This window comes from Marmota monax, unplaced genomic scaffold (assembly GCF_021218885.2).
Source record: "Marmota monax isolate L192 unplaced genomic scaffold, Marmota_monax_Labrador192_F-V1.1 WCK01_AAM20220418_F8-fsc00005, whole genome shotgun sequence".
NCBI classification, from domain to species: Eukaryota; Metazoa; Chordata; class Mammalia; order Rodentia; family Sciuridae; genus Marmota; species Marmota monax.
In genome coordinates, this window is record NW_026692254.1 from 8790999 (window position 1) to 8818951 (window position 27953).

The 27953-nt window shown below is 40.8% G+C and overlaps 1 long non-coding RNA gene across 1 annotated transcript in view; it reads right to left on the reverse strand.

Annotated features, from left to right (window-relative positions):
- Positions 1 to 5262: 5262 nt before the first annotated feature.
- LOC131424020 (uncharacterized) overlaps positions 5263 to 27953 on the reverse strand; it is a 37421-nt gene continuing 14730 nt past the window's right edge. The window contains exons 2-3 of the long non-coding RNA XR_009226392.1: positions 15987 to 16166; positions 5263 to 8279 (exon numbers count right to left, since the gene is read on the reverse strand). This is a non-coding gene — a long non-coding RNA (uncharacterized LOC131424020). The remainder of the gene's footprint in view (positions 8280 to 15986; positions 16167 to 27953) is intronic.

Here is a 27953-nt window from a genome sequence, read left to right on the forward strand (position 1 = left end):
ACACTTGTACATTGCTGGTGGGACTGCAGATTGGTGCAGCCAATTTGGAAAGCAGTATGGAGATTTCTTGGAAAGCTGGGAATGGAGCCACCATTTGACCCAGCTATTCCCCTTCTTGGTCTATTCCCTAAAGACCTAAAAAGAGCATGCTACAGGGACACTGCTACATCGATGTTCATAGCAGCACAGTTCACAATAGCAAGACTGTGGAACCAACCTAGATGCCCTTCAATAGACGAATGGATAAAAAAAATGTGGCATTTATACACAATGGAGTATTACTCTGCATTAAAAAATGACAAAATCATAGAATTTACAGGGAAATGGATGGCATTAGAGCAGATTATGCTAAGTGAAGCTAGCCAATCCCTAAAAAACAAATGCCAAATGTCTTCTTTGATATAAGGAAAGTAACTAAGAACAGAGTAGGGACGAAGAACAGGAGAAGAAGATTAACATTTAACAGGGATGAGAGGTGGGAGGGAAAGGGAGAGAGAAGGTAAATTGCACGGTAATGGAAGGAGACCCTCAGGGTTATACAGTGGAGGGGGTAGAGAGAGAGGAGGGGAGGGGAGGGGAGAGGTGGGGAGGGGGGAGGGTGGATGATGGGAAAGGCAGCGGAGCACAACAGACACTAGTATGGCAATTTGTAAATCAATGGATGTGTAACTGATGTGAATCTGCAATCTGTGTATGGGGTGAAGGTGGGAGTTCATAACCCACTAGAATCAAAGTGTGGAATATGATATGTCAAGAAATTTGTAATGTTTTGAACAACCCACAATAAAAAATTAAAAAAAAAAATAAAAATAAAAAAATAAATAAATAAATAAATAAATTTTGTGCCAACCTATGTAGTGTGATAAAAAAAAAAAAAAAAAAAAAAAAAAAAAAAAAAAAATCAAAACTCCCAAAAGACTTAACCAAGTTCACCCAGCAAAGTTCAGCATGCAACCAGGGATCAGAACCCAGATATCCTGTGTCATGACATGATACTCACATCTGGGCCACAGAAGGACGCTGGGGAGTGGAACAGAGAAGCAGGGTTAAGGGAATCCCTGATTCCTGCAGCAAGACAAAACAGATGTCAAAGATTCATCATAAGGAGTCAAGAAGCAACTGAATGCATGATGCTTTGTTGAGAGTAAGATGCTGTGAAAACTTCAGGCACTTATTTTTGATTGTTATTGTTAATATGTTTACTGCCAAACTGGTCTGACAATTCCAACCAGGTTGGTTGTCAGTCTAATGAACATGGCACTCTGACAGCTCCACCACTACCATTTTTAAACATGGTCTTGACATTGGTTCTTTTTATAACAGCTTCATCTGATGATAGCTCTGTCTCCTAAATGGCTTCAAAGATTCTCTAGACAATTTTCAATGTAGAGTCTTTCCCAAGGGTCATCTTATGGGAAGCAAGGGTAACTGAGAAGGGAGAGATCCTGGATGTTTCAATGGATGCAGGAGTCCCAGAGAGAGGGCTGAGTTTCCTTTTGACGGCTCTTGGAGCATTAAGAGACACCTTGCTTATCCCAGAACTATAAAAAAAAAGGCCACAGAGCAAAGCTCTGCAGATACCGAAAGACAGGTTTTATGTGCTCTCTGATCACTTTGCAATTAAATTAGAAATCAATGGGGGGAAAATCAGTTCTTTATGATAAAGACTATTGTGGGAGCACATACTTGTACAATTCCAGAACTCAGCCCCAGAGATTTGGTTGAGTCCTTAGTTGAGTGGTTATTGATGAAAAGATTAACATTTCAACTTATTTGTGTTTGTTGGCAGAAAACTTTCAGCCATGTTATAAGCCCTCCTTGGACTGTAAAAAAAACATTCAGCAATGATCTGATTTTTTTTTAATTGTAATCTACACCAAATGTCTTTATTTTTATTTTTTATAGACATTACTTTTTTATAGCAGTTTTAGGTTCACAGAAAAATTGAGCAAAATCTTTTTAAAATACAAAGTACATTTAAAGTCAATTAAGGCTCAATACTAGACCCAGTGAAAATTACCTGATATACAATTCAATCATGTCTATGTCATTCCCTTCCTCACTCAACAAATGTGTAGGGAGAACACTGCACTGCAAGGTGGAAGACTCACATGTGCCCATAGTGGATAAAAGAGGCCAAATTGCTATTTGCACTACAATAGAATCGTGAGGCTGTGGAATTTGGGCACTGGAGCAGCCACCCCATTACAGGGGCCCAGTTGAAACCTACATGTAAAGAGTGTGTAGTGCCTTCTGACATAAGCTTAATCTGGAGTTATGTAGGTCTGGGCACTCAGGTGCACTGGTGGTGGGGGCTTCCTTCCCGTGGGCAAATCATCAGGCCCTATGAGCACACCCACTGAGCAAACCTTGGCTACTGTAAAGATGTTCTCAGTTCATCAGTTATCAACACTGGGACAATCCTGAATGACACCCCCACACACACCTGGAGACTCCTGTCTAAACCATATCTAAGTCAGCAGAGAGGTGATAAAATGGAAAAGGTTCTGTCTTGATCAGCTTTCTGTTGCTGTTACAAAACACCTGAGACTGAATTCTAAAGGAAAGAAGTTTATCTAACACACATTTTTGGAGGCTAGAAGTCTAAGATCAAGTAACCACTTCTGGAAAAGACCTTATACTGCATCATAGTGTGGCATAAAAGAAGAACAGTGAGTAGGCATGCATAAAAAAGAGAAAACATAATAGGTTACCTCGCTTTGTAACAACTCATTCTCATGATAACTAATCAGGTCTCATTAAAGCAAGAACTCACTCACTCCCTTGAGAATTAACCCAGTCCCAAAGACAGCATTAATCCCTTCAGGAGGGCAGAGACCCATGATCAAATCACTTCTTTTTTTTTGGCTTCTTTTTTATTATTATTAATTTTATTTTAATTTATATATGACAGTAGAATGTATTACAATTCATATTACACATATAGAGCACAATTTTTCATATCACTGGTTGGATACAAAGTATGTTCACACCAATCTGTGTCTTCGTACATGTACTTTGGATAATGCTGACCATCACTTTCCACCATCATTTCTAATCCGGTGCCCCCTCTGTTCCCCTCCCACCCCTCTGCCCTATCTAGAGTTTGTCTATTCCTCCCATATTCCCCCTCCCTAACCCACTATGAACCAGCCTCCTTATATTAGAGAAAACATTCCACATTTGTTTTTTGGGGATTGGCTAACTTCACTTAGCATTATCTCCTCCAACGCCATCCATTACCTGCAAATGCCATGGTTTTATTCTCTTTTATTGCTGAGTAATATTCCATTGTGTGTAAATGCCACATTTTTTAATCCATTCACCTATCAAGTCACTTCTTAATGGTCCTGCCGCCTCTTGATACTGTTACATTGGGGACCACATTTCAACAGTTCAAGATCTTGCTCCCCAGGTGAGGCACAGGGGAAGGTATCTAAAGGAGCTGCTGTTCCCTGCTGGAGATGGTGGACAGTCTAAAGGTCAGTGCCTGGAAGGAGAAAGCATGACACCTGGTGGAGACCAGGAGCCCAACAGCCAGAATCCAGCTCGGACATACCCCAAGTGTCCAGGAGCTGCTGCATTGACCCCATGATGCCCAGCAGGTATATGGCAGGAAGCAATGACAGCCATGGGGATTTGACATAAGCACAAGTGAGGGACCCTCTCAGATTCACCAAAAATACTGGAGGAAACTTTAAGGAAGCCAACATTCTGCAAGAATAGTTGGAGGAAGATCTCTTGGCCTTGGGGTCACTCTTAATAACAGCTGTCCCAACAGATGTGGCAACTGATGGAATGTAGCTTAGGGTAATCATGTTGTTAACATTGGAGTCGGACTCCTCTTGAGATCCCACTGTTCTGTTTATGCCACATCACTACCATAGTTGAGTTATTCAATGGCCCTGAATGTCAATGCCTGTCTGTCCAGGGGTGATCAATCAACCACTTTTGGGGATGTTCTGAGAACCAAGTGAGATACAATATCAAGGACTTAGGACCCAGCATAAAGTGTTCAATAAGTGGCAGCCTGAGGTTTCCATCCTTAGCTAGTGAAATTGTGGTCACTCTGAAAAGTATTAATGGTCAAAGACACATTGCAGGTTGGGAATGAAGGAAACATGCCTGCTCTTGGATGAGGTCAAAATGGTCCTTCACAGCCAGGTCTTGAAGGCTGAATTGAGTTCACCTAAGCAGATGAAGAGGAAAAGATAATTCCAGGAAACGTCCAGCTGGCAGGAATCAGCATGGACCTTCAGGGAGCTCCCATGTGACCAGGTTAGGAGACGTCAGGTAGGAAGGCTTCTAACCATGGATGCAAAATGCAGAAGACAGGACTGAGCCTCTGCCCATATGTGGGGAGAACTATGGGTTTCTTCTTCCAGGTGCTGCTTAAAAACAAGTTGTTTTCCTTTTCAATACAGTCAACTTGTTTAACATGTAGCCTGGACATGGGTTTGAGCTCCATATTGCATAACCTCTCCAAGATTTCTGTCCATTCCCAGATATCTGTAATTTCGGGGTTCCTTGCTCCTAAGGAATTGGCTTCACTCATTGTGTTAGTCAGCATTCCCTCACTATAACACATACCAAAGATAATAAACTTATAAAGAAAAAAGGTTTATTTTGGCTCAGTTTTGGAGGTTCCAGCCATGAGCAAGTGACCTTGTTTTGGACCTGAGATGAACAAGTACTTCACAGTGGGAGCCTGTGGCAGAGTAAAACCGCTTACTTCATAGGCAGAAAGAGAAAAAAAGAAAGAGGAAGAAGAAGAGACTAGGGTCCTACAATCCCCTTTAAACACCCCCGACTACCTCAAGACATTCCACTAAGCCTCTCCTCTTCAAGTTTCCACCCCTTGTCAATAGCACCACTCTGAGGTCCAAGCTTTTAATACACAGGGAGCTTTGGGAAATATTCTAGATCCAAATGATGGCACTTAGTCACTCTTTTTATTACTATTATTGGACAAATATTATTAAATTCCTATTATGTACCAGGCAACATTCTAAGAGTATTAATTAAAGAATAAAAATGTCCTCCCTCATGGTGCTTACAATCTAGGTGGGGATAGGGAGACACACACACATAAAACACACTGAATATATAAAGTATATATTTAATATCATATGGAAATATATAAAAATATATTGAATGTCATATGGTTATATGAAGAAAAAACAGTGCAAATAGTGAGGGTAGATGCACAGAAAATGAAGCCCAAACACCTTCCTCCTCACCATTCCACCTCATCACCTTGTCACTTCTCCTATGCAAAGCCTGTGTTCTCTACCCTCCTTTGCCTGCTTTATCCTCCTTTGGTGATATGATCCTATGTGAACATGTTCCATACCTACTGGAATATTGAGCTCAGTTACTCAGGGACCATGAATGTCTCACAAGGATTCCAATAAAACACCTTCTCCATATTTAATAACGTGGGCACTTAAATTATTTATAACACTGAAGGGTTTGCTGAGAGCAAACATCACATTATTGTTGATGTTTGAGCTGAAAAGATTACTAAATGATTCCTGTTTTCCAGTATGATTGTTAAAACCTGATAAGTCAGCTTATTTTTGTTAACAAAATTGCTGGATTCCTCCAGCTACGTGATATTTAACTGAATTAACAGAGATTGGAAGCAAAAAAAAAAAAAAATTGGACTCAAGAAGTAACTGGGCTCACAACAAGTTTCTATTAACAGAATAATTAAAGTGGGTCTTGATGGTTTTAGGAAGTGTGGCCCCATCTGGGTGTGCAAACAAGGGCTTTGGGGTCATGGGAGAACTAATAATAGTCCACTTGGCCGTACCTTGCCATAGAGCCTTCACACACTGGGTGACTGACAGAGTGTATTGTTCAGCCCTCAGAAAAATATTTTTGTTTTGAAACTTGCTGCACTGTTTTTAGTCTGTGGAGTGATGTTAATAGAAACAGGCTCTTTTCCACCACCTTCATATTTTAAGGTTTCCCAAAATATTTCTTATGGAAAATCCAGGGGAATCAAACAACAAAATAACATTAACTTTCTCCTGCCAATGATTATAAAAAGAATAGCCCTTAAATTCTGTTCTCCTTGATTACTTTTCTGGAATAATGCTTGATCAGATATGCTTTGAACCAGTCAGTTCATACAATTTTCTACGAATTTGGAGGATGTTATGAAAAAAAAAAACATTTAAAATATAGATATAAAACCAAAAAGTGAGCAGCATGACTTTTTACTACCACATGGGCAAGGTTTAACAAGACCCCCAGGGACTATTTAATTATCTTGAAGGATGCACCTACATTTGATCTTTTACTTACTATTACTTGAGGTTAGGTACTGTGAAATTAATTGCACAGTATTTTGGAGATCTTGTATAGATGTAGAAAAATAATCCCAACTATTACAGCTTTATTGCCCTACAGGACATTAATTAGTCAGTGCTGTCTCCAACAGCACACTTATGTCAAGATTTTTTTGGGGGAGTGTTGAAATCCTATTCCTCTATTTCCTTTCAATTAAGATTTTGCACTGAGTTTCTTACTAATAGGCAGCTAATCCTTAACATTCATTTTCTCTTTGCAGGAGTCTTGTTTTTAATTTTTAGGAAACTGCACTCGGACAGGAATGACAAATTATAAAGACGCAGCCCACGTGTCAGGCAGAGACAGTGCTAACCTTTACCAGAGCCTGTGTCCATGGAGAGCAATGACAGTTAAGAAATCCCCTCCCCACCCTTTCACTCCTGGAGACAGTGTACTGCAAACCAACCAACCAAAAACCCTTCCCATGCAGCTTGGATAAGACACACTGAGGTCTCCTGTTTCCCTGTGACAAGCTCAGACACAGACACTTGTCTCCGTGGCCAATTTAGACAAAACTCCTGCAGATTTGAATAATCAAATATGAGGTGAGTTTCTTTCTTTCCCTCAATTTGCAACAGCAGCACATTGTGGACAGCCCCTTCTGGAGGTTTCTGCCAGAGGAAGGGAAGGGAGGAGAGGAACTGTCTGGCCATTTCCTGCTCAACTGTCTTATCACTGCCATCTGTCCATCCCTTTCCCACAATGGTTCTCCCTAGCTTAGCCTACTCCTCCCTGTCAAAGAAAATTCCTTTCTGCCAATCTGACCTAGGAAAGTCTTGTAGATCCCACGTCTGAGCTTTGTTCCAGATAGCAGTCGTCTCCCTCCCTTATTGCAGTACTGTGGTCTCTTCCAGTGAAATTGCACAGTATTTTGGAGATCTTGTATAGATGTAGAAAAATAATCCCAATTATTACAGCTTTATTGCCCTACAGGACATTTATTTAGTGAAATTTCTCTTTACCTAAGTCCTGATACATTCCTGTCTGATCCCATTCTGACAATACAGAAAGAGAAAGGACCACCCTGATGCTTCCACCAGAGCCTCCTCCTCCTCTCTGCCTTGAGATTCCCAAGGATCCAGACCTGGGCTCACCTGACTCCCAACCTACTTGCCACGTGCCTGATTTCCTTCAAGGATAATGCAATGCTACTGGTAAAACAGACTTCTATCACTTGTCCTCCATCCATACTCAGTGGCATTCTCTAGGACCTTATTACCCAAAATATGGTTCATGAATCAAAACATCAAGGAAACCCATCAACTTGTCAGAATTCAGAACCCCTCCTGGGCCCTGCTCCAGAGTTCCATGATCAGAATCTGCAATTTAGCAAGATTTGGGGGAGATGCATGTGTGCATTCGAGTGTGAGAAGTGCTGCTATGGAACACAGGAGCAGTGACCCAGGTAAGGGCCTAAAGCCTTGCTCTCTTAGGGCTCTGTATCCAAGGGCAATGTGCCCCAGTGCAAGGTATTCTGGGCTTCTGATGCTTAGAGAGGCAGAGCCAAGTCTGAACACACCTTTTTACTTAAATGCCTTTTTATATGCAAATAAACTTCCCCATTTAAACAGCCATCTCTTTTATAGACACAATTCTTTTTATTTTTAGGAGACATAGTCACTGTGTTGCCCTTAGACAACTTTGGTTATTCTCTGCAAAATTTGTTCCTTGCAAAGAGAATCTTGAACTCCCCAAAGCATCAAAAAGATACCATGCAGCTGCTTCCCAGGTTAAAGTCTTGATGGTTGGATTTACAACATTGTGCTCTGGTTCTTCATATTGTTCCTGAGCTAAGAATGACAGCCAAGATCTGCAGCCCAGACCTGCCAAACTGTAGGTGAGCAATCCTCCTTCATTGGGCTTATTTGCCTTTTTGCTTTCATTTCCTCCTCCCCAGCTTGGCCTGAACAAGGGATTTGTGCCTGTAGGAAGAAGTCGTAGAGAAAAGGATTATCAGTACAGCCCACCCTAGTTGCCCCTGTGTCTCAAAGTGACCAGGGGCCTGGACCCTGAGCAGGATTCTTGGAAGGGGAGCCAGTGGAATGATGGAATGATCAGAATAGGCAGTGTGACTCCATTCCAACTTTGCCAGTGGCTGATTGTGTGATGTCATTAAAGTCCTTTAACCTCTGGCCTTCGATTGACTTGTCTAAAAGATATTCTAGTGAGATGGTTCAAAATTTGAGTGTGCGTCAGTCTCCTGAGGGGGACATATTAAAACCCACATGGATGGACCCAATCCAGAGTTTCACATTCAGTAGATCTGAGCCAAAGTCTGAGAATGTGCATTTCCAAGTTTACAGGTAATGCTGAAGGTCAGGGGAACTCACTTTGAGGACTCTGTTCTCAGCCAGTCTGTTCATGGAACCCCTAGGGGATTCCATGGAACTTCCCGGTAGGTTACCATTTGAACAGGACAATTGTTTAGCTGTCAACATGGAGAACTGAACAGCAGCCCCTGCATCCCTTGAGAATAGGGAAAGGCAAATTCTTAGCCCCCACGCCAGATTCCCTGGACCAGAACCTGGATACAGGTACAGAATTGTGCTCTAACAAGTACTGGGGATAATTCCAGTGCATTTCTCACTGGAGAACCCCTGGGTTGGGAGAGGAACAATAGTTTCCTCACACCAAACTAGAACCAAATCCTCTCCTGGGAATACTCAATGTGAACTTTGACCCCAAAGAGTCACTTCCCCCATGTCCCTTCCTCAGACCACGTGAGCCTGAAACACAGTTTAAGTAATCTTCTAATAAAACCAATTCAGCCCTACTGCTTCATGGAGACTCCTGTTTGGGTGAAAAGAAGAACCCTGTCTTTAGAAATGCCTTTTCAGGGACTCAAATATTCAGAATCTTTGGACCTGAAGCTACATCACCTGGATAGGAAGAGACAGCTGGGTGATGGTGGATTAGAAGGACTCAGAGAGGTTGTGTGTGGACAGCATTTCTCACCTCTTTGGTGCATCAAGCTGGATCTATCAGATATTTATTATAAGTTGTTACCTAGAGAAAGATGGTTCATCAATTTGCTGTTATTTATTAACTGAAACAAAAAGACTCTACCATGACTAAAAGGCCACTTGTCAGATCCATGCAGACAGAGGCCTATGTACTCTGTAGAGCTCCCCAGGGAGTTCCACTGTCAGTCTAAGGTGGGAACAAGGAAACCTATCAGCAGCCCTGGGTTAAGAGTTTCACTGGATGACTCTGCCCTTGACTTCATCTCTTTAAGCCTCAGCATTCTTGTCTATTCTCCCCACCAGCATGGGGACAGGCATCCTCCCTTCCTATTTAATATCAGCTGCCCAGTCCTGAGAAATGCTGGGCATGTTGTAGGTGCTCAGTTTCTTGAATAAATTGGATGGCTTGGGACAACAATCAGATGTGACTCACAGGGTATTTTAAAAGACTAAATGGGAAAAGGCATGAAAATTGATGACCATGCTTTCTGGCAAACAGTTGGCACTTATTAGTGTTAGCTATTGTTATTATTCTACATTATCATGTATGAGGTTGTCTCATATTGAATCCCACTGATATCTGTGGATATATCAGGGGTCAATGATAAATCCAGCTTGTACAAATCTGAAAAACTCACTCAAAGAAAAATGCATCCAGATTTATATTTCCATAAAACATAACAGGAACTGCTATCAGATGGACAGTAACTCAATGAAAGAAGGCAGAGGAAATGGAATCCTTGACCACCCCCTGGTGGCCCCGGTGAGGTAAGCACACATGGAAACCCTCAAATCTGGGCCATATACCCATCTGTCCTGCATGGCACATGCTACCTGAAAGGTGTCTGAGTCGTGTCCATAGATGAAAGCCCTTCTTCTGGGGTCACTGGCTGCTATCCAGAGAATGGGGCTTCCAGATAGTACTGTGCCAATAGGATGTTGCACATGAAAAATGGATTTCCAACCTAAAGGAGAGGTTTAGGAAAGCTACCAAAGTGTCATGGAGTCACCTGCCCATTTCTTGGCACACACCTGACAGATGCCTTTCTGTGGGTGAACATCTCTATCCTTTGCATAACACCAGGTTCCTGTCATGCCACTTTTAAATCCATGACAATGGATTTAAAATGATTAAGCAGATCATCCCAGTGCAGCTTCCAGAGGTATTATTAGGGTGTTATTGGTATTATTAGGGTATTATTAATAGGGTATTATTGATCTCCACTCCTCTGTTGGACAAAGCAATTTAAAAAAAATTCAGAACAAATGAGTTTATCATTTAGCACCAGATAGTTATTTACCCAAATATATGCTTGGGTAGAGTTTGAATGGGGCAGGGGTTGGGGAATGGGAATAGGAAAACATGTCTGCTCCAGTCCCATTCAGAAGCAATCTTATCCATATCTCTGCCATGCTCAAACCAACTGGTAGGAAGAAAACAGGTTTCTGAAACTAGATGGATGTGCATTTGGTTGTCGTCTTTACCACAATGTTCTAGCTGTGTGACACTGGACAAGCTGATGGCTGTCCCAGCCATGGCATTTTTCACCTATGAGAGAACCATAATGGCTAATCCTGTGTAGGATATGCATGGAATGAATGTATGTGTCCTGCCAAAATTCACATGTAGAAACCTAATCCCCAAGTTGATGGTATAAGAGGTGAGGTCATTAATACATAGTTAGAGCATGAAAGTGGAGCCCTCATGCATGGGATTTGTGGCATTATAAAAGAGACTCCAGAGAGCTCTGGTTCTCTTTTTCCATAATGTGAAGGTACAGGGAAAAGACAACATCCATAGGCTAGGAAGAAGGCCCTCACCAGACAGGGATTTTGCCAGTGCTTTGACATTGGAATTCCTAACCCCTAGAACTATGAAAGATAAACGTTTGTTAAAGTCATCCAATCTATGATAACTGGTCATAGCAGCTAAAATGGACTAAGACAGAAATTAGCACTGAAAAGTGGAAGTGCTGTGAAAAATACCCAAAAATGTGGAAATGACTTTGGAATTTAGTAATGGGAAGATGTTAAAGAGTTTTGAAGGTGCATGTTAGAAGCAGCCAAGATTTAGGAGAGTGAGGAGAGTTTTAAAAGTGATTCTAGTGAAAACTCAGAAAGAAAAGAGTTGAGTTGCAGAGAAGGCTTGAATCTTCTTAGAGAGCACCTAAGTAACTATGAACAGAGTATTGGAAGAAATGTGAATGATAAGGGGCATTCTGGTGAGGTCTCAGACAGAAATGAGGATTGTGTTTTGGGAAACTGGAAAAAAGACAACCGTGGTATAAGGTGGCAAAGAATTTGGTTGAGTGGTGTTCATGTTCTAGTGTTTTGTGGAAGGTAGAATTTGAGTGATGAAATCAGATATTTAGCTGATGAAATTTCTAAGCAAAGTGTTGAAAGAGTGACATGGTTCCTCTTGATTGTTTATCACAAATTCAAGAAAGAAGAAATGACTTCAGGATTAAGCAAAAAAAGAAACTAGGCTCTCAAGATTTGGAAAATTCTCAGGCTATCCATATTGCAAAAAAAAAAAAAAAAATGAGAAAGTATAACCAGAAAAGAATACTAAGAGGGTGGCCAAGTGACTCTTTGATGGAGAGATAGTATGGATGGGAGCTGCAGACTTAATCAAATACCCCAGCAAGAAACCTCCTTTGGAGAAAGAGATAAGAAGGAAAGAAGGAAGGTCACCTGACTTAAAGATCATAGAGCTAATTGGCTCTGAAAATGTTTCAATATTGGGGAAGAATTGCCTCAAAGGAGATTCAGAGATCAAGGCTGCTTCCTCAGTTTCTAAGGGGAGGTGCCTTGACTCACCTTCAATAAGCCAGATGACCTTTGCCCTGGGGACAGAAAAAGCATAGCCCCAATGGTTCTGGGAGGTAAAACATCAAGCAAAAAGAATTATTCTCTGAGCTTAAGATCTCATAAAATCTGCTTTGTTAAGTATTAGACATTCTAAGAACCATTACCTCTATTTTTCTTTCCTATTTTTCCCTTTTAGAGTGGAGATGTCTATCCTACGCCTGTCCCACGTTGTATTTTGAAAGCACAAAACTAGTTTAGTCTGACAGGTTTATAAGTGAAGAGGGGTTTTGCCTCAAGACAAATCATGCCATGAGCCTCATCCATATCTGATTTAGATATTTGGATTAGACTCCAGAACTCCATCTATAGACACTAGAACTGATATTGGAATGAGTTAAGACTTTGGAGGCTATTAGAGTGGAATTAATGCATTTTTGTACACAGGAACATGAATTTGGGAAGGAAAAGGGGCAGAGGTGGAATGATATGAATTGAATGTTTGGGTCTCTTTAAACTCATATATTTAAACCCTATCCCCCAGTGTGATAGTATTAGGAGGTCTGCCTTTAGGAGCTGCTTAGATCATAAAAATGGAGCCCTTATGAATGGGATTAATTTTGTAATATAATATAATATTATATCACACAAAAGAGTCCACAGAGAGCTCCCTGCCCTTCCATCATGTGATAACATAGTAAGAAGGTGGCAATCTGAAAACCAGGAAGTGGCCCCCACCAGAGAGAGGAATCAGCCAGCACTTTGACCCTGGACTTCCCAACCTCCAGAACCATGAGAAGTAAATGTTCATTGTTTAAGCCAGCTAGCCTATAGTAATTTATTATAGCAGCCTGAACTGACTGAGAGAGCATCTTAGTAAGGTTTAAATGACACAATGAGTGTGAAATTCTTAGGTTTTGATCAATAAATTGAAGAAAATTTTTAGGCCCAAACCTTCACCATGTCAAGCCTAGGATCTGATTTCCTTAACAAGACTCCTAAAGCACAAGAAGCAAAATCAAAATCAATTAATGGTATGGATTCAAATTAAAAAGCTTCTTCTCCCCAAAGGAAACAATTAATAACTTGAGGAGAGACCCTCAGATTGGAAGAAAATCTTTACCACATGCACCTCCAATAAAGCCTTAATCTCTAGGATATACAAAGAACTCAAAAAAACTTAACACCAAAAAACAAATAACCCAATCAATAAATGGGCTAAGGAACTGAACAGACACTTCACAGAACAAGAAATACAATTGATCAACAAATATATGAAAAATTGTTCAACATCTCTAGCAATTAGAGAAATGCAAATCAAAACTACTCTAAGATTTCATCTCACTTTTGTCAGAATGGTAATCATCAAGAATACAGGCAACAAAAAATGTTGGTGAGGATGTGGTGAAAAAGGTACACTCATACATTGCTGGTGGAGTCCCACCAAATTGGTGCAACCACTATGGAAAGCAGGATGGAGATTCCTCAGAAAACTGGTAATGGAACCACCATTTGACCCAGTTATCCCACTCCTTGGTTTATACCCAAAGGACTTAAAATCAGCATACTATAGTGACACAACCACATCAATATTTATAGCAGCTCAATTTACAATAGCTAGGCCATGGAACCAACTGAGGTGTTCCTCAGTAGATAAATGGATAAAGAAAATGTGGTATATATACTCAATGGAATATTACTCAGCTTTAAAGAAAAGTGAAATTATGGCATTTTCCAGTAAATGGTTGGAGTTAGAGAATATCATGCTAAGCGAAATAAGCCAATCCCACAAAACCAAAGACCCAATGTTTTCTCTAATATGCAGATGCTAATTCATAATAAGGTTGGGGGGCACTAGAGTTGAATAGTCTTACCTTAGATTAGGTAGAGGGAAGTGATGGGAGGGGAGGGGAGGGGTGTGGGGATAGGAAAGATAGTAGAATGAAACAGACATTATTACTGTATGTATATATGTGACTGCATGACCAATATGATTCTGCAACATGTGCACTCAAAAAAATGAGAAATTATATCCCACCTATGAGTGACATATCAAAGTGTATAAATGCATTCTAAACAAATTTTAAAAAAATTAAAAAGAATTATGAGTACTGATGAAGTTCTGAACTGGGAGAAGAAAGAGGGTCATGGTGCCTTGCTCTTTCAGCTTTAAAGAAGCAGGGGCTTTCTATGCCAGAGAACACGCTAAGCCATATGAGAAGACCGTGCTTGTTCAGTACAAGGGAATCCATCCCCACAATCTCCACCTAGAAGTCCTCAGCCCCCTCCTCCACCCTCATGGACTATTTTAATCTCCTCTCTGATTTTTCTATTTCCCTCTTCCCTCTTGCAGTTTATTCCTCTTTCTTTCCATTACCCAGAGTGATCTTTTTATATCCATAAACTAGATCATGTCATTCCTCCAGTTGAAGACATCCATTTCATCCTTCCTATTGGACTTATGATAAAATCCAAACTCTTCTCCATGGTCTCTAAGGCTGCATGTAATCTGACCTCTGCTGCCTTCAACAGCCTCCTCTCACACCCTCCTATCACACTCACTAAACACACTGAGGTCATCTGGCCCTGGGCTTTGCACTGGCTGTCAGGGATGCCCCTCAACAGTGTCACAAACTGAGCTCCTTCTCACCCTTCTGAGAGCCTGTTTTTGGATAGGTCTTTCTAGAGTACTTGGCCCACTCTCTCACTGGCTGAGACCCCTCAGTCTCTGTCTTTGCTCAACATCTTCTTCCTCAGTGTGAGCAGACCATGGAGACTCAGTCCTCATAAATGCTGTGCTTGAGGAAATTTGACTGCCTGGGGAAGACAGGGGGGATATCAAGGCATCCTTGTTCCTCCCCTAAACCTGACTTCTGGTACTGCTCACCCACCACAGACTCTCCCAGTCCCCAACCCCAACCAAAGCACTCACACTGTCCTGGGACCCAACCTGTGCTGACTTATAAACTGACTCAATCTCAGGTGTCAACAGATGGTCATTGGTGGGTGGGTCTTCCTTTCCAGATAACATCTGAATTTCACAGGAGTTCTTTAGGATCTTGAATTAAAAGCAAATCATAGGGAGCAGGGGAGAATTTCAGGCACTTTCTCCTATGAATGGAGTTTGGCACAGAGGATATCCAGTGCTTTTCAACATAGCTCTATAAATGATTCCCACTTTATGGCCATCAGAGTTCAATTTGCTCAACTGATCAGTCACACATCCCCAGTTGAGACCAGCCCTGAGATTCAGGCCCAGATTCCAGCTCTGTCCTTGACCTACTTTGTTCCCTAGGAATTGCTCCAGGACTCAACTTCCTTCATGTGATCTACAAGAGCCAGATACTGAATTCTGGTGCTTGAAAATCCAGACTGAAAAAATAACGAACCTTTTGCTACAAAAATTGTTAAGTTCCCAAGAGATGATGATCATCCCTGTTGACATTTCACAAAAAGTGACAAGACATCAAAGATGTGCCCACCCTAGGAACTGGGTTCTCATTTTATCTTTCATTTTGTTTATTTATTTATGTCTTGGCCTAGGACATTCCATGAAGTCTGGAGTGATGACATTCATGCTGAAAGGATGATATTAGTTTGGAATTCGTGCTGGCAGGGTAAATAGAAAACACTTCATTATTTGATTATCTAGCAAGAAATTAATGGCTATCCATAAAATGTCTAATAAAATGATCTGTTTGTTCTAGAAACTGCAGGAACAATCTTTTGTTTGCTTTCCCCACCCTGTGCTTGTTCTCCTCAGTGTGAGATGATTAATTGGCTAAACGTCATTGTAAAACCACCAGCCTCCTCCTTTTACACCATGAAAGCCCTGCAGAACCAAAATAATGAACATACCATGATGAACAGTTGCCTTGAGGAAAAGTGAAATTGTTTTCTGTGTATTGCATTGATTCCTCCTGTTTTCCTTTTGGTTGGTAGCCTAGGAGTCCTCCAAATGTTGCTTGAAGAACTGAGGATAGAGCCATGGTAAAGACCTTCCGCTTGGTGGAAGAGATATCTCCCACCATCTTCTTCCTAAGATGGTGGGATGAGATGAACATCATTACCCTAGGTACATGTATGACTGTACATGTGGTGCAATTCTACATCATGTACAAACAGAGAAATGAAAAGTTGTGTTCCACTTGTGTACAATGAATTGAAATGCATTCTGCTATCATGTATAACTAATTAGAACATTTAAAAAAAAAAGAGTACAAAAAAAAAGAAAGATGAAAAGACCTAAAGTACAACCACATGTGGTAATGTGAGTCCGTTCATAGAGGGAATAGAAGAAGGTCCCCAGAGCTCCCACATACTGGGAGGCTCAAAGCCCTTCCCAGACAATCCACTTCACACCTTTACTTCTTCCCAATCTTCATTCCTTTTCTGGCTCTAATGGAGTTATTTAATACCCAACTTTAATTGAAAAGCTGTTTTCAGTTGATTAGGCATGTATTATTAATTATAATAATTTTATTTTGTTCACTAGATCTAAGATTTCACATATAAATTACAATTTCACATGTAAATTATTGAGATATTTTATACTCTTGTGCCATTTGTTAAATCTTCAAAAGCCAGTGTGTTTCACACACTTACACCATGTCTCAATACTCACTAGCTACACTTCAAGTGCTTAATAGCCACATGACTGGTGGCTACTGAATTGGACACCACAGTTCTAGGTAACAGAAAACCCTCAAAAATCTTTGAAAAAGTAACTATGCAAAAACAATAAGAAAATAGCAAATCACAGACCTACTGTTCATGAACATAGACCCTCAACAAAATATTGGCCAATGAAATCATTCAATACAGGAAAGAACATAATAAGTCAAGTCAAAATCGTCATATTTCAGGAATTCAAGGGTGATTTGATATTAGAAAGTATATATATGTGCAAATATATAAAGACAGATGATATATATATATGTGTGTGTGTGTATAATAGATTATGAAGGGAGAGAACTATACTATTAATGGTTTTGTCTCTGATGATTTGGGGATGAATTGTACTTTTTACATATTAAAAAGCAATATTAGCTCATTAGTTTGAGTGAGCATGAGTGAGGCCCTGGGTTTGATTCTCAGCACCATATAAAAACAAATAAAATAAAATAAACTTTAAATTCCAAAAAGAAAAAAAGCAACAAAACTATTTACATGGCAGGCAACAGGAGGAGAAAAGGATAGCACAAATTCCAAAATTAAAAATAAAAATAAAGAACTAAGAATCAGAGGAAAATAAAATAATTTTTAAAGAATAATTGTTTAACCTTCTATAAAAAAATATTATTCTAGAAATACATATAGTATCTGTATTTTTTTTATCTACAAAAAAAATACTGCTGACCTCAGAAAAAAATGAACTATTGAAACGAACGGGCTACCATGGAAAAATTGAGAATGTTATAAAGATATGAATCTATTCCTTAGTTCCAGATAATTTCTATTAAATCTAATAAGACTTTGGAATTTAGGTAGCTAAATTCTAACACCATTTCAAAGTTTAGATAACTCTAACACCATTTTAAAGTTTTAGACCAATATAGTTGGAGGCATAGATCAGCAGCCGAGCACATATTTGGTACATACAAGTATGGTTCAATCCCCACCACAAAAAAATAAATAAAATTGTAGATAAATAAAAGGAAAAATCTCCATAATTACTTTTATTTAGCATATAGATACTAAATATGAGTATCTGAGAAAAGACAAAAAGAAAACATGAAGTGTTCTTCCTTATGATTATTCATGGAAATATCATAAGTGAAATAGTAATAAACATGATTAGGGAATACATTAAGGAAACAAAAGCCCGCCATGGATGGTCTATTCTAGAAATGCAAGAATCGGCCACATCCTAAAACCAATTGCCATTCACATGACTTTCTGGACGTCTGGCTTCAGTTAGTTCCCTGGAGGCAGAGTCTGAGATGGGGTTTTTGAGGCAGAAAATTAATAGGATGCCCATAGCCCAAGAGTTAATAACAAGAATAAACAAATGGGACTTACTTAAACTAAAAAGTTTTTTCTCAGCAAGAGAAACAATAAGAGAGGTAAATAGAGAGCCTACATCCTGGGAACAAATTTTTACCCCTCACACTTCAGATAGAGCCCTAATATCCAGAATATACAAAGAACTCAAAAAATTAAACAATAAGATAACAAATAACCCAATCAACAAATGGGCCAAGGACCTGAACAGACACTTCACAGAGGAGGACATACAATCAATCAACAAGTACATGAAAAAATGCTCACCATCTCTAGCAGTCAGAGAAATGCAAATCAAAACCACCCTAAGATACCATCTCACTCCAGTAAGATTGGCAGCCATTATGAAGTCAAACAACAATAAGTGTTGGTGAGGATGTGGGGAAAAGGGTACACTTGTACACTGCTGGTGGGACTGCAAATTGGTGAGGCCAATTTGGAAAGCAGTATGGAGATTCCTGGGAAAGCTGGGAATGGATCCACCATTTGACCCAGCTATCACCCTTCTCGGACTATTCCCTAAGGATCTTAAAAGAGCTCACTATAGGGATACTGCCACATCAATGATCATAGCGGCACAATTCACAATAGCTAGACTGTGGAACCAACCTAGATGCCCTTCAATAGATGAATGGATTAAAAAAATGTGGCATCTATACACAATGGAGCATTACACAGCACTAAAAAATGACAAAATCATAGAATTTGCAGGGAAATGGATGGCATTAGAACAGATTATGCTAATCGAAGCTAGCCAATCCTTAAAAAACAAATGCCAAATGTCTTCTTTGATATAAAGAGAGCAACTAAGAACAGAACAGGGAGGAAGAGCATGAGGAAAAGATTAACACTAAACAGAGACGAGTGGGGGGAGAGAAAGGGAGAGAGAAGGGGAAGCATATGGAAATGGTAGGAGACCCTCAATGTTACACAGAATTACATATAAGAGGTTGTGAGAGGAAACGGGGGGGGGGGGGAACAAGGGAGAGAACTGAACAACAGCAGATGAGATAGAGAGGGAAGATGGGAGGGGAGGGGAGGGGGGATAGTAGGGGATAGGAAAGGTAGCAGAATACAACTGTCACTAATATGCCATTATGTAAAAATGTGAGTGTGTAACCGATGTGATTCTGCAATTTGTATTTGGGGTAAAAATGGGAGTTCATAACCCAATTGAGTCAAATGTATGAAAGATGATATATCATGAGCTTTGTAATGTTTTGAACAACCAATAAAAAAAAAATTTAAAAAAAAGTGTCAGGAAGCAGGAATGGCAGGGGAAGAAAGGAGCAAACAGGAAGTTCCCTGGAGTCTGATGTTGTTGACATCACGGGGAGCAGAAGCACAGATTGCCACACACTGTCTGTTTCACTCGCAGGCCGGCGACTGACTTGCTATGACTTTTACAGCAATGAGGATATGTCTGTTCCCACTCCAAGAGATCTCTAGGTAGGCCAAAAGGCCCCCATGGGTTGAGGGCTGTTTCTGGAGTAAGTAGCTTTGAGCCATCTGCAGCTCCGATTACAGCAGCTGGTAAATGAGGGCTCCCACCTTAAAAAGGGACCTGAGGTGGGAACTACAACAGCAGATTCTACTAAGTCAAGAAAGAGATAGATGCTTGATTAAATTTTAAATTAATACATAATTTATTAAAGATGCAAAACTTTAAAAACCCTTTTTTCCTCCTTAAACTTTAATTTTGACTTATCAATTATTATTCAGTTAATAGTTTTTGTAAAATTTGTGTACATTCACACTAGACTTTCATTTCCTCTTTGGTTAATGTTTAGGTAGCTTCAGATGAACTGCCAAATTTCTTTCAACAGCAAATCCTTTTATAAGTTTGTTTCAATGATGTATTTCTGTGAAACAAACTACCCCAAAACTTGCCATAATAGACCCCTGTTATCCATGGGGGACACATTCCAAGATCCCCAGTGGATGCCTGAAACTAGAGACAGTACCAAACTCTATATATACTGGGGGGTTTTCTACATATAAATACCTGTGATGAGGTATTTAGAAGTAATTAACAACAACTAATAATAAAATAGAACAATTATAACCATATGCTATAATAAAAGTTATCTAAAACTTCTGAATCATTTCTGGAATTTTCCATTTAATATTTTCAGACCACAGTTGACCACAAATAACTGAAACCATGGAATGCAAAACCTCAGATAAGGGGAGACTGCGGTAATGAATAGTTATTTCTACAATTCTGTGGGTTGGCCAGCTGAGAGTTCTATTGCTGGTCTCCTCTGGGCTTATTTGTACAGTTGTATTGTTGACATCTTGACTGGGCTGGAGGGTACAAGATGGCCCCACTCACAAGTCTGGCAGGTAGTACTGGTTTGAGCTCTCACTTTCCCTCCATGTGGGCACTCCAGCAGGCTAGCTTGGGTTTCTGCACTACATGGAGGTCTCAGTTTCCAAGACAGGGAGGCAGACACTTCAAGGTGACTGAGGTATAGGCTTCAGCCACTTTCTATTAGTCAAAGTCAGTCATGAGTCCAGCTCAGATTCACAGAAGTAAAGAAATTATCTTCATCTATTGATAAAAGGAACAGCAATGTCACATTGCCAAAGGGAGGTCCTCACAGATAGTAGTCATTTATTTGGGGGACAAAAACATTTAAAAATCACATCTAATTATATCTCTTTCACTTCTTAAACTACATTTTTAAGTGAAATATATATCACATGCCTGTTGAAGCATGCTATAAACCTCAGCAAAATTTCCTAAGCATTTGTGATAGGCAGAATAATGTTCTCCCCAAGGAGATCTATATCTTAATCCCAGAACCTGGGAATCGGTAGGTTAGGTGGAAAGGGGGAATGACGTGGCACAAGGAACAAAGTTTCCTGAACAAGTGACCATAAGATAAGGAGATTACCCTGAATTATCTAGGTGGGATCAATATGAATCACAAGAGTTCCGAAATGTGGAAGAAACAGCAGACATGAGATTGGAAGCAAACTCAGAGAGACGCTTTTTCACTGGCTTTGAAGATGGCACAGGGGCTACAGACAAGGAAACCAGAGCCGCTCTAGAAGCCAGAAAAGTCAAGGAAACAGATTGTTCCTAGAGCTTCCAGAGGGAGAGATGTCCTGTCAACACCTTGACTTTAGCCCAAGGCGGCCCACATCGGCCTCCTGAACAACAAAAATGGAAGATAACACATTTCGGTTGTATTAAGCCACTAAGTTTGTGATAATTTGTAATGGTGGCCATCAAAAACTAATATAGTCCTTAAGCAGTCCTTTTAAATCTAATAAATCAAACTCAGAACTATAGAAAATCAATGGCCTTCTTAAGTTTTGTGATACTGATTTATCATCTTTATAATGTTCCTACAAATATTTATCAACTTAAAAGCCATAAGTCTGAAATCAATTTCACATTTCACATTTAAACCACAGCCTGCTGTGTCAAGTAGGCCACATTTCATTTTACAAGACCAAAAAGCAAACCCTGAGATTGTCCTAATGGTAAGGAAACATTTTCTTAAATTCAGTCTCCCCCATTCCCCCAGGAACCCCTGCCTGGAAGTCCTGGCCAGCTCTGCCTTGATTCCCTCTGGTGCACAGGACTCTGCTATTCACTTCTCACTCGTTTATGTGGCTGATATTACCAGCTCCCATCTACGCTGCAAGAACCCAGAAGTCAAGAATCCTGATTTACACCCTTCCATTCCTTTCAGCATTCTGTCTGAAAGCAATGTCTTTCATTCTGTCTGAAAGCAATGTAGGCTTGATAGCTGCTTGCAGGTTGATCAGTCATTTGTAAGGAATTATCAATGATCTCAGTTACCAGTATAGTTATTTACAAATGTCAGATTATTCTCTAAATACTACTTTGTGGTTTTACAAAGGAAAACCTGAGGCAATATTGTGGGCCCTGATGCTCACTTCCCTCCCTCCTCATGAATCACAATTGTTTGGGGGTTCTATACTCCCTTCACCTGGGGAGAAAGATCCCACCCAGCTCCAGGGTCTGATGATCCAAGTTCAGTCTTGAGAATTCCACCTCCTCTTTACCACTGAATATCTCATGCATCTAAACCATGGCCAATTAATGCACAGCATCTCCCATGTGGTTGGTCTAAGTGGGCCATGACTTAATTTGGCCAATTCATCTGAAAGAAGAGTTCAGTATTCCATGGCTGGGAGACAAATCCTCTTTCCTACTGGCTATGAAAAAGAAAGTCTTAGGTCTTATTGTGGCTGGTGGTCCCCTCTTCTGACAAAGAGGGGAACTGGACCGATAGCAAATCCAACAAAGAAGGGAGAGATAGGCAGGATTCACATAGATGTGAAGACCAGTCCTAACCCCACCTCACTGGGCCATCTTACACTTGAACTCCTCTGGTGTGAACAAAAAGAGGTTAGGAAATTTCCCTCTTTCACAAAAGAAATAAGGGCATGTATGACTCTATGAAGGACCTCTCAAGGCCCTCATCCTGATCTAGGACACGGGTCTTCAGAACCTAATCTCCTGCATTCTCCCCTCCCATAAATTGCCTTAGACTTTTGAGATGAATGCCACTGTATTTTAACTTGTGCCCTCTCAAGTGGCCAGTGTGCTAATAAAATAGTCAGGAATTGTCATTTACCTTATATTGGTAAAAATTCTAAACATTTCCCAAAGGGCAAGACCCTCCTTGCCATTGGGAAGAACAGATACCACAGGTTGGAGGAATGCAAAGAATGTAAGAATAGTCCTGCTGTCCTTTTCACTTGAAGAAAAAGGACACTTTGTCCAAGTCTTAAAATCTATTTTAAAGAACTCTACCCTTTCACAACTGGCCCCACATTTAGCAAAAAGCAGGAAGACTAAGTCTCACTCATGATCTCAGACAATGTCATCACCTCAGTTTTTCGTCAGAGGACTGACTTTACTAAGTGCTCATGGGGATCACAGTGTTCTTGATTTCCCCTCGCCAGGACAAGGCTTGTATCAGAGGAAGCCACAAAGAAATGAGTTAATGCTGATATCAGATATTCATAAAGGCAATATCTCCCTGTTCTGGAACCCCAAATGCTCTGTGCCTCCTCTGTAGCTGAACAGGTGCTCAGGAAATGCCTCGCAGGCCCTAACAGACCATAGCAGATGCCCAGATCATGCTGAAATATAGGGGCTCATCCATCCCAAATGACCAGTACTGTCAGCTGCAGTAACACCAACTTCACCATCCAGGCAGTGTGCCTGCTGCCCCAAGTCATGCTCAACACTCTCCAAGCTGAACTGAATGGAGTGCCTACTCTTCATTGTTCTCAGTTGACCCCAGATCCCATTTCCAACTCCACCTGCAACTACAGAGGCCAAAATCACCTGATGTGTCTCCCCCAACTATCTTGCAACTATAGATAGCCAGCAAACAGGAAGGGAATTCTTCTGTGTGGTCCTCAATATATGTTTGTCAAATGAATGACCTTGTGGGCATATTACCCTAGCCTCTCTGCCTGGGCACTCGTCCATGCTGCTTAGGGTTGGAAGTCTTCCAAGCTCACATCAAATGTATCTCCTGGTCCCCATGTGTCCCTTGTACATGCTTACCCTCCTAAAAGCCCTTCAGGACTCAGAGTCTCTGCATTGCCCACTCTCAGATGTGCTATAGGGACATTGCACAAGCTGTATCTAAACCTGCTCATCTTCCATGGTTCCTACTCCATCTCCCAGAGCTTTGACAAGGCACATACCCTGTTCAACACTTGGACAGTGAGTAGGTGGTGAGTGACACAAATGCACACACCATAACATGGTAAATCTGACAACTCCCTCCACCAGGGATCTTTCAGTTTTTTCAATCTGCCTAAATAGCAAAGTCAAGTGGAGTTTCAATTTTCAAAAATGAAGATCAGAAAAATAACTTTAACTGAGTGGTCTTGACCTGTTTCAGTAACTCTCCAGGGGAACAGATGATGGTAGCTGTTTGGAGACAAGGCTTTAAAAGAGGTAATTAAATTAAAATGGGGTGTAAGTGTGGGGCCCAAGCCCATAGTACTGGTATCTTTATAAAAAGAGATTAAGATACAGACTCACACAGACCGACATAGGAAGACCATGGGAAGTCATGGGAAGACCATGTGAATTCATAGGAAGAACGTGCCATCTTTAAGCAGAGAAGATAGGCCTCAGGAGAAACCAACAGTGTGGGCACCTTGATTTTGAACTTCTAGCCTCCAGAATCATAAGGAAATAATTTTCTGTAGTTTAAGCCATCCAGTTCAGTACTTTGTTGTGGCAACCTGGATTAACAAAGGCAGCTCCCTATAGCCCCTGCCATCTAGAGAGGGATGGAAGGAGGAGCTAGGGAGGAGATCTGGGGGTTAAGGCCACCTATAGTGGGCATATCAATCTAAGAAGACTTTATACAGTGCTGCCTTGAACTGGGCTTTCATGACTAGATGGCAGCATTGCCCTTCCTCCAATATCCTGCAAGTTATGACTTGAGTGAATCACTCATGCAAAAAAAAAAAAAAAAATGGTAGTGCCTAAATCTAAGATGACTCCCAACCAAAAGAATATGTTTTATAGACCTAAAAAGCACTACATAATCCCTTTTAAGAACAAGGAAGAAACTAGGAGGGAAGGAGGATGAAGAAAGGCCAAGGAGGAGGGGAATGGGAAACATTCTCCCTTGCTGTACCCTGCCAAGCCATGGAGAAATGGAAGTCCAGTCACTTTAAATTGAGAGACAAAACATGGTAGAAGAACTAGATGCCCACTGAGGCATTAGGAGGCCTATATCTCTCCTTACTTCCCTCAGAAAAAAAATCCACTAAAGCAAGAGTCCCACACAGACATCTGACTCATGCTGGGTCATAGCAAGGATCCAGTACCACCAAGCCCCATGCCAGCCTGTGAGGTGCTCAGCAATCTCTTTTCTCTGGTCTCCACAAGATGGTGAAATGAGCTACTTACTCAACTGCACACTGATGGGCTAAATACGCATGGGGCCCACCATTGAGACTGACTTCCTGGTTGCACAACCTCTAAGCAAGACAATAGCTTTGCCTTGATAGATGAGGCCAAAGTTGAACTTACCCCCCTCCCCCTAAAAAAAAAAAAAAGCAGCTAAAGGTGACTCAGGGGTTGCTGGGAAGAGCCACCATCCTGCCCATGTGGGTGCTGAGGTGTCACACACAACTGTCTTGTGTCTAATCAGCTCAGAGCTCACCAAAGCCTGTCTTCTCCCCATTGGTATCAGGGACCTCTGGAGTATCCCAGAAATTCAGTATCCCAGTGTCATTCAGTCACAGATTGCATCCCTTTGCTGCAAGAGGCTCTGTACTAAAGTCAGCGTTGGGGAGGGGAGTGTCTTGACCATGGAACTGAACTGCCTAGAACAATTGCATGGTCCTCTTAATCCCCTGGGAAGAGCAGAGCACACATCTCCCAGCCTTAGGCTGCAATTCCTTGGTGGAAACTTTCATGCTTCAGTTTCCCTCTTGTGAAATGGTGATAATAACAGATGATACAATAACAGCACCTCGTGGCGTTTTGTGTAGATTGAATAAGATAATACATAGAAAACCCTTAGACCAGTGCTAGGTTATATAATAAATCATTATAGTACTGGTATCTTTATAAAAAGAGATTAAGATACAGACTCACACAGCCGACATAGGAAGACCATGGGAAGACCATGTGAATTCATAGGAAGAACGTGTCATCTTTAAGCAGAGAAGATGTTATTGTATCATCTGTTATTATCACCATTTCACAAGAGGGAAAACTGATTGTTTGATTAGCTATTATCATTCAAAATAAATGCATATTTCTCCAAAGAAAGAAGGAAGAAATGAAGAAAGGAAGAAGGAAAGATGGAAGGGAGGGAGGGAGGGAGAAAAAGAGGCAGTGCTTTAATAAATCAATAAAACCACAGATGCCATATAATGATAAGAAGTTTGATGAGGAATACTTGGTGAACATATCTAGTTTTTTAAGGTTGAAAACACAGAAGGCAAGTCACTTCCTGTGACTAGGAATAGGCCGTCCTACCCTGGAACCCAACATCCTATCTCTGGGAGTCTGGACCATAAACTTAACATTCAGAGATGGGACCATATCCTGGCCACCATGGCTGCCTAGATGAGAGGTCCCAGAACTGCCTACTCAACTTTTTCTCAAATTCCTTCTCTCCCATAAGTTCCCTTTCTGTTTTAACTGCCTTGTGCGGGTATTTTTTTTTTTCATTGAAACAAAGAATAACCTGATGTGAATCCTTAACATTCCTTTATATTTTTAAGTGCTTTCTCCTTCCACTTGCATCAGTGGATGTGCAACAGAAATGTGGTAGTAATCCACAGGCTGGGAGCCAAGTTCACACTTTAGCAAAATCGTCCCTTCTCCAGATGCCCCTTTCTCCATCTTCAGAATCAAAAGGTGGCTTTCAGCCCCGCTCTTACAGGGTGGATTATAAGACTGAAACCAAGTTTTCTCGACAGCAAACAATTGTCCTATGGGAGACTAGAACATGGAGAATGTTTTTACCAGCATGCCAGCCTCAAAAATAGCATTTAGATGATATAATTAACACTAAAAAATAAAATAATGAGGTCCAGTCATTTTTCCAGATATTTTCCCACTCAGCAAGAATCCAGGATGCACTTTCCAAGCCCCTTTCCTCTGAAATGTGTATATTTTTGAAGGAAATGCATCCCACTTTTTGCTTATTCATGATTCACACAAAATTCTCTTAGGGAATATTTACTTGAGGTCCAAAACAACCTTCATTTGTTTATGTTTTTAAAGAAACTCCCAGAACTTAAAAACAGGAAGTCCTAGTTGGCCCAGTAGATATGGATTTGTGTTCTACATGTTTTGGGTGGTTCAGGAATTCAGCACCCGTGGTGAGATAAGAAGGGCTTTTCCAATTCACAGAGGTGTGTTGACCACCTTGGACCTGGGAGACAAGCTCTGAATTTATTCAAGTTAGGGACAGCTCCATGAGAGCAGCAGTCTGTGCTTGCAATGACAGTTAACTGCAGGAGGGTAAGGAAGGGCCAAAGCTTTCTTAAAATATCAGTGTTGACCCAGTGTCCCTACCAAGGTTTTTCCTGCAATTCCTATATCCCCTCCCCTGAGCTTGAGTAGGAAGGGATAGGACATTTGGGGATCAGCTCTTGCAAGACTAGGGAAATGTTTCATTACAGCAAAGCAGGAGATTACTCTATGCTGGCAGGATGTCCTGTCCCACTGCCAAGTAAAATGTGCAGACCAGAAGAGGTAACAAGATGGCCATGTGGGACTCGTGGGAAGGGAGGGGCAATTAGAGGCAGCTAGTTTGATCTTCTACTTCTGCCATCTTCTAGCATAAGATCCTAAACCTTTCAAAGTTCAGTTCCATTATCTGTAAAATGGGAATAATTCATCTTTCTTATAAAGAGATAAGAATCAGAAACATACATCTAAGAAACCAAGCTCAATACCTGGTGACCCATAAATGGGTATCTTTGGCAGAGGAAAAGTCTGAAAGCAACTTCCTTGTCAATGTGACAATGGTAGCCATAACTTCTGTGGTGGTCTGAATGTTTATATTCCCTCAAAATCATATGTTAAAACCTACTCTCCAAAATGATGGTATTTGGAGGTGGGACATTTGGGAACCCATTAGGTTATGAAGGTGGGGTGCTTGTGTTTGGGATTAGTGCCTGCTATGGTTTGAATATAGTGCGTCCTTCTGAAACTCATGTTGAAATTTGTTTGGCATTGTGGCAGTGTTAGGAGGTGGGGGCCTTTCAGAGGTAACTAGATCACTAAGAGGGATTAATGTCTTCCTCAAAGGACAGGTTAATTCTCAGAGTACTGGA